General features: G+C 40.3%; 1 protein-coding gene and 1 pseudogene across 1 annotated transcript in view; both read right to left on the bottom strand.

Moving 5' to 3' along the window:
• Positions 1-15077, bottom strand: part of Ccdc73 (coiled-coil domain containing 73) — a 115765-nt gene extending 100688 nt beyond the window's left edge. Inside the window, exon 1 of the mRNA XM_070032649.1 lies at positions 14920-15077. The gene's annotated coding sequence lies outside the window, so the exon portion shown is untranslated. The remainder of the gene's footprint in view (positions 1-14919) is intronic.
• Positions 6946-7379, bottom strand: LOC138834226 (large ribosomal subunit protein eL30 pseudogene; annotated as a pseudogene).
• Positions 15078-15978: the final 901 nt, after the last annotated feature.

The raw sequence follows: 15978 nt of genomic DNA, 5'->3' as shown, positions 1-15978 counted from the left end.
GAGTAGCTAGGATTATAATCATAAGCCACTAGTACCTGGCCATTGTGCCAATGATTTCTTCTTTTTTTGGGGGGGGATGGGGGGTCCGGTCGTGGGGCCTGAACTCTGGGCCTGGACGCTGTCCCTCAGCTCTTCAGCTCAAGGCTAGCACTCTACCACTTGAGCCACAGCGCCACTTCCGGCTTTTTTCTTTTTCCTTATGTGGTGCTGAGGAATTGAACCCAGGGCCTCAGGCATGCAAGGCAAGGGCTCTACCACTGAGCCACCTTCCCAGCCCCCAATGATTTCTTCTTGAGATAACAAAATACACTTTGGAAATTAGTAGTAGTGGTAGTTGCAACCTTCAGAGTACACTAAAAAAACTAAATTGTATATTTTAAAGAGTTAATTTTACAATATTAGAATTCTATTTTGGTAAGATTATGTTTTAGGAGTGAAAAAATAAAAATAACATTTTAATAAGGAAAGTTTTTCTTCAGAAAAAAAAAGGAAAATGAATTTGTCTTTACAAAAAAGAAAAAAGAAAAATGAAGCTGAGAATGTGGTTTAGTGGTAGAGGGCTTGCCTAGCATGCATGAAGCCCTGGGTTCAATTCCTCAGTACCACATAAGCAGAAAAACCCAGAAGTGACACTGTGGCTCAAGTGGTAGAGTGCTAGCCTTGAGCAAAAGAAGCCCAGGGACAGTGGCCAGGTCCTGAGTTCAAGCCCCAGGACTGGCAAAAAGAAAGAGGAGGAGGAGGACAAGGAGGAGGAGAAGGAAAGGAAGGAAGGAAAAAGGAAGGAAGAAGAAAGGAAGAGGGGAAGAAAGAGAGAAAGAAAAAGAAAGAAAGAAAGAAAGAAAGAAAGAAAGAAAAAGAAAGAAAAAGAAAGAAAGAAAGAAAGAAAGAAAGAAAGAAAGAAAGAAAGAAAGAAAGAAAGAAAGAAAGAAAGAAAGAAAAAGAAAAGAAAGCCAGGCTCTGTAATCCTAGCTACTCAGGAGGCTGAGATCTGAGGATCATGGTTCAAAGCCAGCTCATGCAGAAAAGTCTGTGAGACTTATCACCAATAATCCACTCAGAAAACAGGAAGTGGTGCTGTGGCTCTAGTGGCAGAGCAGGAGCCTTGAGCTAAAGAGCTGAGGGACAGCACCCTGGCCCAGAGTTCAAACCCTACAACCAACAAAAAAAAAGAGGGGGGGAGGGAAGCAGGGGGGAGGGAGGGAAAGAAGGAGGGGGGAGGGAGGGAAGGAAGGAGGGATGGAAGGAAGGAAGGAAGGAAGGAAGGAAGGAAGAAAGGAAGGAAGGAAGGAAGGAAAATCAAGCTAGATATGGAGGCTCATATCTATAATCCTAATTATTCAAGAATTGAGATCAGGAGGATTATTGTTTTAAATGACAGCCCAAGCAAAAAGTCCAGGTGATCTTTTCTCAACCAATAGCTGGGTATGGTATTATACCCCTGTCATACCAGATACACAAGAGGCTGAGATTAGGAATACTACAGTCAGGCCAAGCTGAGCATAAATTTCACAAGACTCTATTTCAATGGAAGAAGTTAGGCATGGTGATTTGTGTCAGTCATCCCAGCAATAGCAAGAAGCATAATATAGGAGAATCACAATCCAGGTAAACCAGTACAAGAAGTAAGACCAATCTCAAAAATAACCAGTTCAGGGCTGGGAAGGTAGCTTTGTGGTAGAGTGCTTGCCTAGCATGCATGAAGCCCTGGGTTCAATTCCTCAGTACCACATAAACAGAAAAAGCCACAAGTGGCATTGTGGCTCAAGTGATACAGTGCTAGCCTTGAGCAAAAGAAGCTCAGGGACAGTGCCTAGGCCCTGAGTTCAAGCCCCAGGACTGGCAAAAAAAAAAAAAAAAATAGCCAGGCACTTGTGGCTCACACCTGTAATCCTAGGAGGCTGAAATCTGAGGCTCACAGTTTAAAGCCAGCCTGGGAAGAAAGTCCAAGAGACTCTTTTTTTTTTTTATTTGTGAACATACTGTACAGAGGGGTTACCATTACATGGGCAGGATAATGCGTACATTTCTTACCAAGCATTGCACCCTCCTCCTTTGGTTTACCCTTCACATCCCTTCCCAGCCTCCCCCCTCCTCCCCAATCCCAATCCTTCTCCTGCCCCCCCTTCCCCACCCCCCCCCCCCGCACCGACGTTGTAAAGCTCGTTTTGGACATGACAACTTGTACTTCTCATTGTTGCAACAGGTCCACCTGTATCCTTAAACAACTGGTTTTTCCCCATCTCCTCCACAAGTTATACTGACATCAAATATAGTGAAAGCAGGGGTTATACTGTGGGGGAGGGACATACAAAGCAACAAAGAGATAATCTTATAAATGCGTTAGAAACACATGCATGAAAGAATCCAAGAGACTCTTATCTCCAGAAAACCAGAAGTGGTGTTGTGGCTCAAATGGTAGAACAATAGGCTTGAGCTGAAGAGCTGAGGGACGGAGCCCAGACCCAGAGTTCAAGCCCCACAAATGACAAAATAAAATTTTAAAAATTTAAGAATTTTAAAAAAATAAATAAAAAATAACCAGTCCAACTTGGCACCAGTGGCTCACATCTACAAAACCAGGCACTTACAAAGCTGAAATATGAGAATCACAGTTTAAAGCTAGTCCAGGCAGACAGTCCCAGAGATTCTTATTTCCAATTAACCAGCAAAAAGCCAGAACTGGAGGCACTGCTCAAGTGGAAGAGTGCCGCCAGCAATAGGCGAAAGGATGAACAAGAGCATAAGAACCTGAGTTCAAGCCCCAGTACTGAAACAAAACAACAATAATAATAATAATAACCAGTACAAATAGGGGAATAGAAGTATAGTACAAGTGGGAACAAGTATTAGATGCCGATTTTAAACCATAAGTACCACTGAAAATTAAAAAATAAAAAATTAAAAGAATAAAACCAATCTCTTGAGGAAGCTTGAAATACAAAATGATGAACAAGACTAATGTATAGTATATGCAGGAGTAAAACTCCAAGGTGTCAACTCTTTGAACAATTAAAACAGTTTAACAAAATAAATATCAAGAAGCTGAAACATATTTTGAGTTGAGGGGGCTTGTGGAAGAGGGGAGGATAAATGGAAAAGGGAACAGTAGACAAATACATGGTGTTTAAGTTAGAACTCAGGGCCTTGCACTTAGGAGGTAAACTCTCCACCACCTGAGGTATGCTTCCAGCACTTTTTGCTTTAGATTATTTTTCAGATAAGGTCTTTTACTTTTTGCCGAGGGCTGACTTCAGACCACAATCCTTAAACATATGCTTCCCACATAGCTAGGACATCTGCTAATGTTCAACTTGTTTGTTGAAATGAGAGTCTAGTTTTTTGTCATACTTAGCCTTAAACTATTTTCCCTATTTTTGCCAGCCAAGTAGCCAGAATTACAAGTATAAGCCACTGTACCTGGCCCTATCATTTCTTTATGACAAAACTTTCAAAATCTTCCTTCTTTTTGAAATGCCCAGTACATCATTTATAGTCACTCTACTATGCAATATGCCACAACTTGCTCCTATCAACGACTGATTTATTTCCCAAACTTTCCTTCCCGCTACATTCCTTAGCCCCTTTTTTTTTTTTTTGTCGGTCATGGGGCTTGAACTCTGGGCCTCGGCGCTGTCCCTCAGCTCTTCAGCTCAAGGAGCTACAGCGCCACTTCCGGTTTAGGAGTCTCACGGTCTCTCCTGCCTGGACTGGCTTTGAACTGCGATCCTCCGATCTCAGCCTCCTGAGTAGCTAGGATTACAGGCGTGAGCCACCAGTGCCTGGCATTCCTTAGCCTCTTATTACCACCATTTTACTCCTCCATGAAATCATTCCAAATATAAATACAATTATTTACACACTGTGTTTAGCTTATTTCACTTAACATAGTGATCACTAGCTCCATTCATGTTATCATGATGGTATGATTTCATTTCCTTTGGCCATATTCCCAGCTAAGTCATTCTGTAGTTCGACTTTTGTTTGTTTGCTTGTTTGTAATAGAGTTTTGTTATGCGGTCTACGTTACCCAGGATGGCCTCAAATTTGTGATTCAACTACCACCTCAGCCTCACAAGTAGCTGCTACTAGGTTGCCTGCCACCATACGTGGCTATTTTCAATGTTTAGAAGAAGTTCCATACTGTTTTCCATAAGGCATGTGCTAATTCACATTCCTACCAATGGTGAACAAAGGTTCCCTTTCTCCACATACTTGTCAGCACTTGTTATCTTTAGTCTTTTGAGTAATAGCCATTCTTATTGAGGTAAAGTAATATCTTACTTTATTTAATTTTCCCAATTATTAGTGATATTTATTAGTGGTGCTGGCTATTTGTTTTAGAAACCAGTTGTCTCAGAGTCTTCTGCTCTACCCAGATAGAAATCATAGTTGAGATTCTATACCAAAAATAACCAGAGGTAGCTGGGCACTTATGACTCATACCTGTAATCCAAGCTATTCAGGAAGCTGAGATATGAAGATCATAGTTCAAAGCCTGCTCAGTCAGGAAAATCCAGGAGATTCTTATCTCCAATTAACTACCAGAAAACTGAAGTGGAGCTGTGGCTCAAAGCGGGAGAACACTGGTCTTGAGCAAAGAAGCTCAGGGACAGTACCCAGGACCTAAGTTCAAGCCCCACAATTGACCAAAAAAAATAGAGCTTAAAGGGCTGGGGGCATAGCTCTAGCAGTAGAGCACCTGCCTAGCAAATGTGACAACATGTAAATCAAACCATCAAAAATAAAGTAACACATTAGTTAATATCATTTAACATATCAGGGAGACTGCTGTAAATTAGACAACAGACATATACTATATGCAATGTGTAAACTTCAATTGGACTGAAAAACAAATAACTTACTAAAGATAGGGGACAGATAGGGAAATTTGAACATCAAGTACAGTAGATGATATTGCTAAATCAGTATGATATTTCTTGGATGGCTATAAAAAAGAATGTCCTTACTCTTGTTATTAAAAAGATACATGTGCCGGGAGCCGGTGGCTGACGCCTGTAATCCTAGCTACTCAGGAGGCTGAGATCTGAGGATCGGGATTCAAAGCCAGCCCAAGCAGGAAAGACGGTGAGACTCCTATCTCCAATAAACCACTAGAAAACCGGAAGTGGAGCTGTAGCTCAAGTGGTAGAGCGCTCCGCTTGAGCTGAAGAGCTGAGGGACAGCACCCAAGCCCAGAGTTCAAGCCCCATGACCAACAAAATAAATAAATAAATAAATAAAATAAAAAATAAAAATAAAAAGATACATGTTTAAGTACTTCAGAGTAAAGTGTTATAATGTTTATAAATTACTTTCATCCAGCTCATTAAAAGTACATATTGAAGTTGGGTGCTGGTGGCTCATGCTTGTAATACTAGCATTGTGACTTAAGCAGTAGAGCACTTTGCTTAAGCTGAAGAGCTAAAGGATAGCACCCAAGCCCAGAGTTCAAGCCCCATGACCGACAACCAAAAAAAAAGTACATATTGAGATAACGCATATATAGATAGATATAGATATAGATAGATAGTAAATGTTTACTCTGGTGAATCTAGGTGAGAAGTACAAAGGTGTTGGTTTTTCTATGATTTTTGTGTAAATGTGGTCTTGAGGCTTGAACTAAGGAACTGGGCATTGTCCCTGAGCTTTTCTGCTCAAAGTTAGTGCTCTGCCAGTTGAACCACAGCTCCTACGTTTTTGGTGGTTAATTGGAGGTAAGAATTGCATGGACTTTCCTGCCCAGGCAAGCTTTGAACTACAATCCTGAAATCTCAGCCCTGAGTAGTTAGGATTACAGACATGACCCACCAGCATCCAGCAAATCTTTCACTAAAATAGCATATGAAATCTTTTTCAGTGAAGTGCCACTGTGGCTCAAGTGGTAGAGCACTAGCCTTGAGCTGAAGAGCTGAGGTATAGCGCCCAGGCCCAAAGTCCAAGCCCCATGACCAACAAAAAAAAATTTATTTCAGCTTTAAGACCTGTATACTTGCCATATGTACATCTGATCTACTATTCTACCTCAATATCCTTACATTTAACTACCTTTGTGTTTTATTCTGGTCTTAGGTCTAATTTTACTTCTATACTATTCCCAATCACTTTTACACACCTTATTTTACTTTGCAATACTTACCACTATCCAAAATATTGACTAAATTTGGTGCAAATTTTACTCTAGCTCTTTTCTTTCCTGCTTTGTAAGAGCATGAGCTCATCTATCTTGGCTGTTATATTTTCAGCACCTAGGACAGGGCCTAGTATGAGTATAGGAGATTAAACATTAGTTAATTTTAAATGAATTTATTCCACTTATATAGGTTCTGAAAGTATTTGGCGATCTCTGTTATAGGTAGCCATGTAACTGCATTCTGATACTAACCATTCTGCAATACTTTAACATGAGATTTATTTCAGCTCCACAATTCTATTATGTAACTACCATGTGAATAATTCCTGATGCAACATCCCTTTCATCTCAAATTAAATGAATCAAAATGTATAATTTTTATTCCTCCTCAAATCTTTCATGTCAGTATCCAAAATCTCCAACGCTCATAAAATCTTTTCTCATTCTCTACCTGTTTCCCATACCCCCTTGCTCACTCTCTTGATCTCATCCTCTCATTCTTTTAGCTTTTTATCCTCTAAATCTAATCTTCAAATGGACCTGTTAGTTTTCCTTCTAATTGTCCCTTAGGTTCATTCTGTACCATTCCTCTGTTATCACTCTACTTAAATGCTCCTACCTCAAACATGAATTATAGCCAACCTTCCATGTTATTTAATCTTCTCTTTTACTCTCTGCTTTGCATATTTTCTCCAGTATTACTTTTTTTTTTTGCCAGTCCTGGGGCTTAAATAAAATATCACTTAGATCTCAATCTCTAAATTCAAGAATTCTTTTTATAATACAAATCAAGCTCACGTGTATGTTATTGAATTTTAAGGGTTCCTATTTTTTTTTGTTTTTGTTTTTAAACCAGCTCTGGTGAGTTTTATCAAAGAAAAATTGTGCATTCTGTACTTTTCTCCAGTTTGTTCTGGCATGCTTCTAATGATATCAGAATCACCTGGATCAATGATAGTTAGTGTGCATACTCTGTAGTATTTCCCACATGCTGTGCCCAGTTCAATTTTATTGTCACCATAGTGATAGATACCAGTTTTTTCCAACATAGCACAGTATTCTATTTCAGATTTCCTCAAATCTTGGCAGTTGTTGGTGAGGATGACCAATTTCCCTTTGCCCTGTCTGATTATTTTCAGAGTCTTCTTGTACCCCAGCATGTACTTTCCACTTACCATAACAAGTGGTGAGTCTAGAGTTGATGAACTCCAGAGACTTTTTCATCTTCTTGGCGGCCACCATCTTCCTGCCTTAGGTGCAGGAGGGCTCCCAACAAAAGCAGCTGACAAGATGGAGAGAAAGGGGGGTTCCTATTTTCTAATTTCATCTTCCTTTTCTTTTTTTCTTTTTTTTTCTTTTTGGTCAGTTATGGGACTTGAACTTATGGCCTGGGAGTTATCCCTGAGGTCTTTTTGCTAGCCACAGCTCCACTTCCAGTTTACTGGTAGCTTACTGGAGATTCTCAGACTTTCCTGCCTGGGTTGGCTTTGAACCGTGATCCTCAGATCTCAGGCTCCTGAGTAACTAGGATTACAGGAATAAGCCACCAGTGCCCAGCTTCATCCTCCTCTTCAATCTTAATCTTCTGCACTCAAAAGACTTCCTTTACTTTGATCTACTTCTTTACTATGTCTATCCATGTCCATACCCACCTTTAAACCTAGAATAATTTTTCAACTCTGCTGCCACCTTAATTTTACTCTTCCTTTATTCCCAATTCAAGACCTATTTTCACCTTCCCTTAGTACTCTAAATCAAAATGAATAATATTTAGACTAAAGTATTCCCATTTCTTTTTTACCACTTTTTAAATCTTTACGTAATTGTACAAAGGGGTTTCAAGTTAACGTGTCCATTGAGTACAGTGCCCCTTGATCTGTGTCATCACCCTTTCCATCATTCTTCCCTACTTCTACCCCAAACCTGCCTCAGTAATACAGCACTTGTCTAGCATACATGAGGCCTTGGGTTTGATCCACAACATATTTATTATTTAAGTATTTTTAAATAAAGCAAATATACCACAAAATGCTTAAAGTATTTTATCTATTAAATCATATTACTGATTTTATATCACATATATTGAAGTTTTTCTAAAACAGTATTTTCAAAAGCACATAATAAAAATCTGTATTTTGCTATAATTCAAGAGCTATAAAGACTTTTATCTTTAGAGGTATGTATTAAAATTACATTTTAAATACTCTACAATGAAAAGAAAGTTAGCCCATAGTCCTGATAGGGGTCAGAGTAATAACACAGAATGGACAAATTACACTGTCATTCTACTTAAATTATTTAAGTTATTTAATTTGACCTGTAGATAGTCTCTTGTCTTCTCATCATGCCTGACTTTTAAGTGGGAGGTCTTCATTCATGATGATCCTTTAATGGAAGCAAAGCTTTCCCCATTTAACCCATGCTGTTATCAATCATGTACAGGGATAAATGAGCCTGTAAGATTTTTGCCAGTATCACAAATGACACTGTGACCTGAGGCCAACATCTTTATTTGCTTCTCCAGTGATTCACTTCAGCAGATATTAACCAATTTTATAATCCATGAAAGGCAAAATTAAAGGACACCATCCATAAAACAGAATAATTCCTATCAGCAACAAAGTGATGTGTGTATTATCTTATAAATTATATGGCCATACAGTGTGGTAATGTAATGAAGTAAAGATGGTAATAATCAAATGCCTAGGGCAAACGCTAATATGCATTTAATCACACAGCATGAAGCCATTTGTCACTACAGTTGAATGCATGTGTACATAAAATACATGAGTCACGTCCTTATCGTTATACTATAACAGCATCAATTTCACACTATCATTTCACATAACAACTATCAGTAGACTTCAATATTAGCTAAAATACTCAAGAAATAAAACAAAATTGTCAACAATAGCTACAAATATAAAAAATGATTTGACTTTCCCCAAAAAAGTTGTTAAAAAACTAATTCCCAATTTATTTTTTCTTAAATACATAAGTTGGTTTTATACACAATTTTTTTATTCTTTGGAATGCTTATGACCAGAACTAAATGCCAAATCATCTGATAAATATCTCTCCTTCATAAGTAATAAATTCAGAATTTAAGTATAAAATATGGATCACATTTATCACAAAAAGTAAAACTATGCCCAAAACTATACTTATTCATTAAACATAATCTGGTTAAGTGTATACTATAAAAAAGATTGAAAAAAACCACAAGACATGATCTAATTGAGAAAAAATACAGACATGATCTAAAATTGTGTAAAAACACTAATCATCTAATCTCAGATGGTAATTTCATAAAGACATTTTATAATCTAATAGTGCAGAAATATTACATTTCCTAAGGTATACCTCCACTAAAGCCTATGAAGTCTTTTATTTCCATATAACCAAGTGCTAAACTGAAACTATTTGCATACATATTTATCATATTCTATCTTTTTTTTTTTTTTTGGTCCAATCGTGGGGTCTGAACTCTGAGCCTGGGTGCTGTCCCTCAGCCCTTCAGCTCAAGGCTAGCACTCTACCACTTGACCCACAGTGCCACTTCCAGCTTTTTTTTTTCCTGCTTATGTGGTGCTAAGGAATCAAACCCAGGGCCTCATGCATGCAAGGCAAGCACTCTACCACTGAGCTACCTTCCCAGCCCCATATTTTATCTTATATCAGCAATTGCTGCTTTAGCCATTATTTTGTAAGTTCTTAATCAGTGACTAAGTTTTAGTTTTGTATTCTCACACTGTCAATATAATATAAAAAGCTAGGCACTCAGTATTTGTTGCACTGTCCATTATACTAAATGTAACCAATTATTCCTAGCCTTTAGAAAAGGTGGAAAAAGGATATTTGGAAGTCATAAGTAGTAAGGTAGCATATGCAACCACACTGATTTCCAGTAACTAAGATGAACTTTTTTATTTTGCCAGTCCTGGGGCTTGAACTCAGGGCTTGGGCACTGTCCCTGAGCTTCTCAAAGCAAGCACTCTACCACTTGAGCCACGGCGCCACTTCCAGCTTTTTTTGTTTATGTGGTGCTAAGGAATCGAACCCAGGGCCTCATTGCATGCAAAGCAAGCACTCTACTACTGAGCCACATTACCAGCCTACTAAGATAAACTTTTTTAAGATATCACAAATAAGAGGACATTTATATGATGGAAAAAATGGGGGGGGGGAAATCTATATTTTTTATTTTTTTATTATTTTTTTGCCAATACTGAGTGTTGAACTAAGTGACTCATGCTTGTTCACTTGGGGGCTTTACCAATGGGCCATACCTCTATTGTGGCTTTTGTTGGTTATTTCTATAGATGGAGTCAGACTGTTCTGTCTGGGATGGAGGGGGGGGGGGGGGGGAAGGCAGGAGGCTTGAACTTTCCACCTGGGTGCTGTCCCTGAGCTCTTCAGCTCAAGGCTAGTGCTCTACCACTTGAGCCACAGCACCACTTCTGGCTTTCTGGTAGTTAATTGGAGATAATAGTCTCATGGACGTTCCTGCCTGGGCTGACTTTGAACCACTATCCTCAGATCTCAGCCTCCTGAATAGCTAGGATTACAGGCAGGAGTCACCAATACCCAGCTGAACTTTTTTTTAATATTTTTTTAAGATACAGGGTTATGCTATTTTTTCCAAGGCTGTCCTTGAACTCTAGACCTCAAATAATTATAGCACCAAGCCTCCCAAGTAATTGGGACTGTAAATGCACAACACTATGCCTAGCTCTGTGTGTGTGAGAAAGGGGGAGAAGAAGGGAGAGAGAGGGAGAGAGAAATAGAAATAGGCAGACAGATAGGGCTTGAGCACTGTTAGCTTTTTCACTCACGGTTGGTGCTTTACCTCTTGAGCCACAACTCCAGTTCTGGCTTTTTGATAGTTAAATGGAGATAAGAATCTCTTGCAGGGCTGGAAAGGTGGCTCAGTGACAGAGTGCTTGCCTTGCATACATGAGGCCCTAGGTTTGATTCCTCAGCACCACATAAGCAGAAAAAGCCAAAAGTGGTGCTGTGGCTCTAGAGCGCTAGCCTTGAGGTGAAGAGCTGAGGGACAGTGCACAGACCCAGAGTTCAGGCTCCATATCTGACAAAAAAAAAAAATAATAATCTATGGACTTGCATCCCTGGGCTGGCTTTTAACTGGAATCCTCACATCTCAGATGAGGAAGACAGTTTGATACTAGCCCAGGAAAAAGCTGATAAGACTCTTATCTAAAGCTCAAGCCAGGTATTGTGGTATACAATTGTGGTTCCTATTTCTTTGAGTCTGAGAACACCAAGAATGCAAGTTTGAAGTCAACCTAGGCATCACGGTGAAACCCCATCTCAAAGAAAAAAAGAAAAATTTGCCGGGCGCCCTTGGCTCATGCCTGTAATCCTAGCTACTCAGGAGGCTGAGATCTGAGGATCTCGGTTCAAAGCCAGCCCAGGCAGGAAAGACCATGAGACTCCTATCTCCAATAAACCACTAGAAAACCAGAAGTGGCACTGTAGCTCCAGTGGTAGAGCATTGGCCTGGAGCTGAAGAGCTGAGGGACAGCGCCCAGATTTCAAGCCCCATGACCGACAAAAAAAAAAAAAATTTAAATGCAAGCCTGATCTTGTTAAATAAACTTCAAAGTACCAGAACTAAGTAGTACCTTAAAGTCTGAAAATATTAATATATAAGCAAATAAAGGAAACAAAGAAAAATCATGCATTCATTCATGCAACTATTATCTGTTGATCCCTTCTATATTCAAATTGTAATCAATTAAACAAACAAGACGGAAGATTTGCATGGTGGCACACACTTGTACTGTAGTATCCAACACAAAGGAGGCTGAGGCAGAAAGATAGTGAGTTCAAAGCTAGCCTGAGCTACATAGTGAGATACTGTCTCAGAAAATAAAAGACTTCTCAGGATCTCTGTTAAAGAAATACAAGGGACTAGAAAGTGGTAGAGTGCTTGTCTAGCATGTATGAAGCGCTGTGTTAGATTCCCTAGTACCACATAAACAGAAAGAACCAGAAGTGGTGCTGTGGCTCAAGTGGTAGAGTGCTAAGCCTTGAGCAAATGAAGCTCAGGGACTGTGCCCAGGCACTGAGTTCAAGCCCCAGGACTGGCGATAGATAGATAGATAGATAGATAGATAGATAGATAGATAGATAGATAGATAGATAGATAATAATTATAATACAATGTGATCATGTGCAATGCAAATTTCTACCAACAGCACATGCTTGTCATTAGAAACTATGCAGGAGGCTCCGATTAGAAAGATCATAGTTCCAGACCAGCCTGGGGAGAAAAAATTGTAAGACTCTTTCCCACAGAGGGAAACTGGATGTAGTGGTGCAAGCCTATAATCACAGCAACAATGGTAAAACTATAGTAAGCAGACTATAGCTTAAATGTATTCCCAGGCCAGAAGTGAGACCTATCTGAAAAATAACCAGTGGGAAACAGGGCTGGAGGTATAGTTCAGCTATTTTGAGCCAGCCTAGCAAACGTGAAGCCCAGAGCTCAAAATCCCAGTAATAAAAAATGAAAAAGAAAAACTGCTACCAAAACTGACAGAAGAACATAACCTATCAACAAAAGTATTTACCTTTAACATTTATTGCTTCCTTTGACAATAGCCCTTTACAGAGTTTCCTGAAGTGTTTTCCATTAGAAAGCAATTCACATTCACACACACACACACACACACACACACACACACACACACACAACCTATGAAATAAAACTATAGGTGGAATAAAGCTACAGTGAAATCAAACTATAAATTATGATTTTTTTTTTTTTTTTTGTCAGCCATGGTGCTTAAACTCAGGACCTAGGCACTGAGCCTCTGTGCTCAGGGCTAATACTCTACCACTTTGAGCTACAGCTCCACTTCCTGTTTTCTGGTGGTTAGTTGAAGATAAAAGTCACACAGACTTTTTTGCCAGGGTTGTCTTTGAAGCAGGACCCTCAGATCTCAGTCTCCTGAGTAGCTAGGATTATAGTTGTGAGTCACCAGTGCCCAGCCATCATGACTCATTCTTTTTTTTTTTCTTTTTTTTGGTTGGTCGTGGGGCTTGAACTCTGGGCCTGGGCACTGTCCTTGTGCTCTTCAGCTCAAGGCAAGCACTCTACTGCTTGAGCCACAGCACCACTTCCGGTTTTTTAGTGGTTTATTGGAGATAAGGGTCTCACAGATTTTCCTTGCCCGGACTGGCTTTGAACCGTGATCCTCAGATCTCAGCCTCCTGAGTAGCTAGGATTACAGGCATGAGCCACCGGCGCCGGCTATCATGACTCATTCTTAAGAAATCATTGTAATATGTCTTAACCAGAACTTCTTTTAATGAAAGGCCAGACTAGAAAAGTAAAACAGAAAATAAAATGGCACAATGTTCCATTGTTCATGGTTTAAAAAAAAAAAAGTACTGCCTCGAGTGTATTTTATTTTTGGTGTTCATACTTATAATGGCCTGCATATAAAATAACTTTTTTGGGTAAATTCAAGCCCTGAGCTCAAGCCCAAGGACAAGGAAAAAAGATACTTATACTCAAATAATTTATTGCAGATCATGGCACTAATATACACATTCAATATACCGTATCTGGGCTGGGAAGGTGGCTCAGTGGTAGAGCGCTTGCCTTGCATGCCTGAGGCCCTGGGTTCAATTCCCCAGCACCACATAAGCAAAAAAAAAAAAAAAACAACATACCGTATCTATTCACTCTCAGAATAACATTATCACATCAGTATGCTTATGACACAGAAACTAAAAGCACTATGCTGCCGCCTACTGGACATTAGGATGTTTAAATTAAATGTAATTTCTTCCTGACACTATTATGAAGTAGCATAAAAATTAAAATATTTTCTCAACTTACATCTATATATTCATTTTATAACAGTAGAAAATCTAAATTTAATTTGAAAAATCACTTCATCCCAATCTTTAAGCCAGGAATAGTTATCATAAACAATTGACCTGGGTGAAGAAATGGCGGAATAAAAGTATGAAGCTCAAAAAAAATAAATATGAAGCTCCAGAGAATATATTCTACCATAATATTTGCTTATTTTCAGGTTGGAATATTTAGTGGCGCTGTAGCTCAAGTGGTAGAGCGCTCGCCTTGAGTTGAAGAGCTGAGGGACAACGCCTAGGCCCAGAGTTCAAGCCCCACCACCGACAAAAAAAAAAAAAAAACTATATAGAGCACTCAGGTTGGAATATTTAGTAAGAGTTGTGGCCCCCTTAAAGGTAAAAAGTAGCCCTGGACATTCATCAAAACTTATGCAATGGGGGGCTGGGAAAGTGGCTCAGTGGTAGAGCGCTTGCCCTTGCATGCCTGAGCCCCTGGGTTCGATTCCTCAGCATCACATAAGCAAAAAGCCGGAAGTGGCGCTGTGGCTCAAGTGGTAGAGCGCTAGCCTTGAGCTGAAGAGCTGAGGGACAGCACCCAGGCCCAGAGTTCAGGCCCCACGACCGGACCCGAAAAAAAGAAAAAAATACGAGGAGACCCTGTCTCCACGTTTAAAAATGAAAATAAATATTTAATTTCCGGGAAAAAAGAAAAAAACCACTAAGAACGTCCTTCGTGCTTGACCCACTTGTACCGCCCGAAGGACTGTGCTAGAATCCGGGGCTGTCCCGGAATTCTCCACAGCTGAGCATCAACCGCCTCACCACCAACAGTTTAGAGTTTTCTAGAACAAACACTCGCTCCAGACAAAAACAAACGCTCCGGGGCGCGAACGTAAACCACGCTTCCTACTCCAACCCGGAGGACGCGCGCCACTAACCCGCAGCCGCCACGGCGGACAGCACTCGGCGGAAGATTCTAGAAAACCACCTTCCGAGCCAGGCCTGGGCAGAGAAGCGCCCTCAGAGCCGGAGTGTTGGAACCCGGAGGTTCGGCAACTCCAGGTGGGGGGGTCAGACGGTGAAGCCGCCCTGGAAAGAGAGACCAGGGCTGCTGCCCGCACACGCCAACAGCTGCGGCTGGCTGCGAGCGACCCCGCGAATCACCTCAGGCAAGGTAACTGGCCCTCACTTCCGGTGAGCCTGCCCACCAGTGCTTCCGGTTTCCGGTTTGCGGTTTCCGGCCTTGAAGTTCCTACTGAAGACCATGGGAAGTCCATCTTCCACACGTGCGGCAAAATTCAGCCGAGTTTCAAAGATACAAGCTCCCGGGGACTCAGGCCTGTAATCCAAGCTACTCAGGTGGCTGAGAGCTGAGGATTGTGGTTCTAAACCAGCCAGGGCAGGAAAGTCCTTGACACGCTTATCTCCAATAAACTATTCAAAAAAGGCCGGAAGTGGAGCTGTGACTCAAGTGGTAGAGCCTAGCCTTGAGCAAAAGAAACTAAGGACCGTGCCCAGCCCTGAGTTCAAGCATCAGGACCAGCACACACACACATACCCGTTAAAGAGAAATGAAAGCTCCAATCATGCTGATGATTGCACCTATTTAACACCTAATTAGCTCAATAATTCAATAACATGTTGAAATTTGATTAAATAGGAATACAATATGTTTAGGTCTATATAGTTCTTGCATGCTATCAAAATCTTGAAGAAATAATCTGTGCTATCAAAATGTTAACCATACTTAAACATAAAACTATTTCTGGAACTCTTTTTTCCCCCTCTCTCTTCCCTTTAGGCCTTGGCCTAAACATTGCTATGTTAGGGAACTCATCTCTGACTCTCCTATAGTAATACCTACAAATATAGCTTACTTTGTCCCCACCTTACTTTACTTTCCATTACAATCTCCATCTACCTTGGTGTGTTTAATTATTATTTATGTCTTAGAACAAAAGCTTCGTGAAAGCAGAATTCAATTTTATCCACTCTCA

This window comes from Dipodomys merriami, unplaced genomic scaffold (assembly GCF_024711535.1).
Source record: "Dipodomys merriami isolate MVZ:Mamm:240054 unplaced genomic scaffold, mDipMer1.0.p SCAF_21, whole genome shotgun sequence".
In the NCBI taxonomy this organism is placed as follows: Eukaryota; Metazoa; Chordata; class Mammalia; order Rodentia; family Heteromyidae; genus Dipodomys; species Dipodomys merriami.
The sequence above is the reverse complement of the archived record's forward strand: the minus strand, read 5'-3'. Positions and strand labels throughout refer to the sequence as shown.